The following is a 5,536-nucleotide window of genomic DNA, read 5'->3' on the forward strand; positions in this document are numbered from 1 at the left end:
GCAGGAGGGGCGACCACGTTCCGTCCGCCGGGTCCCGTTATGGACCGCATAGGATATATGATATGATATTCTGTTTGATCTGATGATATAATGATTTGATAATGTGGAAATCTGACAAAATAATGAGTCTGTTCTGATGATGTGATAATCTGATGCTATGATGATCTGATGACATGAGAATCTGACGATACGATAATATGATGATTCTGTCTGATGTGATGATATGATAGTCTGATGATTACGCCACCGAGTCCCTCACCGGAGGGCGGGACACGTAATGTGTTATGTATGTAGAGATTCGAAATACGATCACATCGGTTAATGTCGGGATTATTATAATATGATCTATTTTCTATACCTGTAAGACAGTGATGTTTTTCGAAAGGAAAGAAGAATAAGCTAAGCCTTCTGACATTCTGGTTACTAAATCTGTTTTCTGTGCTTCGCATATGATTTCCGAATTAATATGATTATGATATGTTTTGCTCACCGGCATATGTATGTACAGATAAGTGTTACCTGTGCAAGTTATGACTCTTCGGTCCTATACTTGTTTTCTCTCGTGGTTTTTCATTCCGCTTATGATTCCGTTAATGGATTTCCGTTTACATACTCGCATATATTCCGTACTAACCCCCCCTTTCTTCGGGTCGCGTTGCATGCCGCGCAGTACACCCAGTGAGTAGAAGACATTAGCGTATGTGATCTAGCGGGATTGGCAAGCTCCATTTTCACGAGTGCCGCCGAGTCGTTGCGTACGTGTGTCATGGTATCCGATTATGTTGTAGAGACTGCGTACGGGGGGGGGGGGAGTGCACGTGTATAAGATGTCCGTTGTGAGCGCTCCATAAGCCGTAATATTGTTATATGTGGCTTTTTTGCCGTATTTTGTACGATTACAAGTTTTGTCTAATTTGAAAAAAAAAAATATATATAAAGTATGTTGTTTTTCGAAAATTTTCATTATGCATTTATGATCCGGTTAAGGGCCCATTGGTTCGCTCGGCCCTAAGTAAGGGTCGGGTGCCCATCACACCCTAACGAAAATTTGGGTGTGACAAATTGTTATCAGAGCGGTTCGTCTGGGGTTGTCCGCAAAGTCGTGGTCCGCAGTCCTCGTTTATGGTGCGAAGCGCGCACATTTATAAACGAGGGCTACGGGGCATCTAGGATGGTTACTTTTTCCTTGGCATCTTAGATCGTGTCAGAGAGCTGCCATAGGAAATTCCCACATGACCCTTGATTTCGGCAGTAGACCCGACGTCGACAAAGTAAGCCGACTAAGCTGCATGGAAGGCTACAAAGCACGCAGGTAAGTAAAGATACGAAAGATATACGTTAAGTAAGGTATTCGCATACGATTGAAAGGCAAAAGTTGGAAACCGAAGGAGGAGGTAAGAAGAAACGTGATAATGTGAATGTGGCCGAGTATACGAGGTAAATCTAATATCTTTGGGACCTTTGTGAATATCGAGAGCCCCGTGTGCTATGATACGATACAATATGATATGATATGTATATATGATGCACGGCCCCGGAGGGTCATATTTCATGCGTGTTTTGGGATAGTAAGAAATACAAGAGAAATCGCCGAAATTCTTCTAGAAATAATACGAGAATAAGATACGAATTGGAAAATATTTTAAAAGTTGGGTCAATAGCGATGAAAGTCGATCGAGTCAGAAAGTACGGGCCGTCTTCTAGGAATAAGTTAACTGGGAACGAGTGGTGAAATAGTAAATAAGACGTCGGTGGAAATATGGCAGTAAGGAAACTTGGAAGGACTTGTGCTACTAGGCGATGACTTGAAAAGGACCGGTAGGTTTGGATAAAGTGATATGATTAAGACGAGTCAGGCACGGAGGAAAAGAATTGTGACGAATGGGAACGTGTTAATAAGACAATGGCCCGGATGTCGCGAGTGGCGTTTTTGGGAATATGATAAAATTCCGACGTACTCAATATTATGTGTAGAAGGTCGTACGGTGAGAAAGACGCAATGTGGTTCAAAGCGTCGTATTCCATCAAAGTTCCAAAGTTAAGCGTGCCGGGCGAGGGAAATTTCGGTGATGGCGACTTCCGGGAAGTTTTCTCGAAAATCCTACAAATTCGTACGTAAGGAGCGAATAAGAAATTGGAGTAGTCTAAGAGATATTAGAGTATGGAGCGGCCGTAAACCTTAAAAGGACACGAGGGCTCATGCGAATCGGGGGTTTCGGCTATAAGGAGTTAGCGAAAGAAAGGAATAAAAGGAACGAGACAACGGTAGAAAGTAATAGGTTAAGACTTGTGTAACGGAACATGAGTGCTATAAGTGATGATGCAAGAAAAGGCCAAGTTATGGAAGATAAGAAACCAGTGTAATGAATGCTAGAAATGATCGATGATACGGATAAAACGTGAACGAACAGGGTACGTTTTGGAAATGAAAAGGACTATGTAATAGAAGTTCCCCCAACGACATCGAGGTAGCATAAGATTTCTCGTGTGCGTAAAAAGAAACAGCATGAAAGGATACGATGGATACATACCCCTGTGCGGGGGAAGCGGGTAAGAGAAATGCAAGAGCGGATACACGCTGATACGCATAACGTGTTTGGTATGGACGTCCGGGCTACCAACGAGCCCCCCCCCCCCCCCCTCACCGAAGTAAGTTAGAGGCTCAAGACCAACAATGAGGTAGATAAGAGTTAGGATGGTGTTTGAGGCAAGCAGGAGAAGTCTTACAAAAACACTCGAAGGACGGGATACTAGGAAATGGAAGTGTATGAAAAAAAAAAGTATGACAAGAGAAGAGTATTGGATAGCTTAAGAGATGGTACGAAAGATAGTGATAGCTGTGAAAGGGAGCTCCCCCGAGGTGCTTATGCGACCCCGCAGGACTAGTTGAACATTCGAGGACGAATGTTCCAAAGGGGGGAAGGATGTTATACCTCGCATTTCGTACATTGGAATATTCCGAGTCAATCGCGGGAAGTTAAGGGCGAGTTCATTCTCCGGTTTTGCTTTAAGGCGCAAGTTGCTTGTAGGTATTGTTGGCATAGGGCAAACTTGGAATTTGAAAATTATTATTCATGACTTGTGGAAGAAGTCTTGTGGCCATGAAAGCTGGCCGAATCTGCCCTATGGAAGTGATCATGAAAAATTATTTTCTTCAAGCTTCTCCACTAATTGGAAGGTCCTCTACAACGTGGAATAGTTGGTGGAGCAAGCAAAGTGTCCGTTCTTAAATCAAATCCTAGCCGAGGGAAACTAGGTGGGGAAAAAGCGATGGATCAATTTTATTTTTTCATGTCCCAGGGATGATTTCAGACACGTTGTAATACGTGGAAGTCGGGGACGAGAATCATGAAACTCAGCGTGTTGGAAGTGGCAGCGTGTATATGTGTTGGTGTAGGTACGACGAACAAATTTTATTTAGTGCTTGGTTGATATTGTTATGACGTTTTCGAGCATGTCGTAAGGTGTCGAAACGGATGAAACGTACGAAGTCGCGTGTATTGAGCGGGCTGACCGAACGGTGGTCGCCATGCAAGGGGAGACGGACTAATTTTATTTCGATATAATTTGGTTGTCGTATCGTGAATTCTACAATGTGAAATGAAGGTTTGATCACTCAAATGGAAATCGTAATTGTTGTGGGCTGATTTGGAACATAATGTGATTTCAATATAGTTTCTCGCATTAATGAAAATAATGTGGTAATGTATGGAATTGTTGACGTATTATGAGAATTTGAAAGAAAGAAACGCATTATTGTCGTATTCATTAAGTTGGAAGGTTTCGGTTTCATAGCATATTGTTTGAATTGTCTTGAATACTTCTAGGCTGTTCGGAATATTCTTAAATCTTGTCCGGATGGTCGCGGTTCGGTTGTTGTTGAAAATCTCCGTCGAGTTAAATTCCTGGCCGATGAATATATAGGGAGTGCCGCCGAAATTTTCAGAAGAAGTGACGGCTTGGAATTGGGTTCTTTAATGCTTATGGCTAATGTTGGATGTCCGATGACATTTTTGTAGATCGCGAGGAAGCCGAGACGTAAGCGTGGATTAGCGTTTTTAGGGCGGCCAAGGTATGTAAAGCTCACCTTTCTTTGGTACGTCCTAGTTAAAGTAAGCTATGATATGATTCCCGAGGGAAATCTACTCCTACGATCCGAGCATGTCCGTGATTCTATATGCCTCTTAATGTTGACAATTTTAAGGTAATAAAAATTATGGCCTCTATGTCTTTTGTATGCTTCGGGAAATAAATGTCGCCAAGGAATGTTAGCGCTTAAAAAAGGTTTAGAAACTACGAACAACCGAATCGTCACATATGAGTCGTGGATCGCTCCGAAACGCTCGGTAGTGAGGTTCCCTAATGTATAACATCCCCCGACATTCACAAAGTGCTCGGTTCCGGCTTTGGCACGTGCCCGTGGCCCGCAAGACGTTTCGTTGTATAGTTCTAACAACTTGTTAATATAACTTAATATGGCTAATAATCCGACTTCCAAATACGATTACTCACTTATCTCGTTAGGTTTGAAATAAAGATTCATATATATATGATTCTGATACGTGATTGCGATGCCTAAAAGTTCTATTTCGATAAGTCTCGAGCAATATTTGGAAGAGATTTGACTCGGTCAATGCCATCGGCTTGTAAATGAATTTGTCGATTATTCCGTTAAGTCCGTGTAATGTATGAAACGAGGATTCGTATGCATACGATTTTGAGATATACCTATGACGATAAAGTTTTATTTGATATGTTTCTCGAATAATATCCGCAGCAGTTGATATACGATTAATGCTACTGGATTGTGAAAGATATATCGTCTGACTATTCCGTTAAGTCCGTATGAATGTTTGAATGGCATATAGATCCCACGATTCTCGCCGTGCACATTTTTGTTATTCCGTTCGGGCCGAGTCCCGGTCGGCACTATCGTGCGCACAATCCGAAGTATGACGAGCTTCCGAAGCTACACGAGCGCCCAATATGATGGGGCGACATGATATGATACCAAAGTACGACGAGTTTCGATATTATGGTGTTATGTGTCCGCACGCCGAGCCCATTTGGCCGGTACCGTGGTTATATGATATGATATGTGACTCGAGACGCAGGAGATATAAAAACTTCCGAAGCATGATGAGTCGTGGCGCCCTGCGCGGGAGCAGGCGACCACGTTCCGTCCGGCCGGTCCCGTTACGGGACCGCATTAGATATATGATATGATATTCGTTTGATCCGATGATACAATGATTAGATAATACGGAAACCGACAAAATAATGAGTCTGTTCGATGACGTGATAATCCTACGCGCGCGATGATCCGATGACATTGCACCGACGGCGCGACAACATGATGATTCGTCCAGGCACGGGGGCGGCCCCGACCCCGGGGGTGTTTTGGGGGCCGGCTCTCTTCATCATCGCAGGCGGCGCCCCCGGCCCGGGGAGGTCGGACGGGGGCCCCCGGGGCCCCGAGAGGCCGGGCGGGGGGTCCGGGGCCCCGGCCCCCCCAACCGCATATAGCCTTAGCCCC

The sequence above is a fragment of the Lycium ferocissimum genome, chromosome 3 (assembly GCF_029784015.1).
Source record: "Lycium ferocissimum isolate CSIRO_LF1 chromosome 3, AGI_CSIRO_Lferr_CH_V1, whole genome shotgun sequence".
Lineage (NCBI taxonomy): Eukaryota > Viridiplantae > Streptophyta > Magnoliopsida > Solanales > Solanaceae > Lycium > Lycium ferocissimum.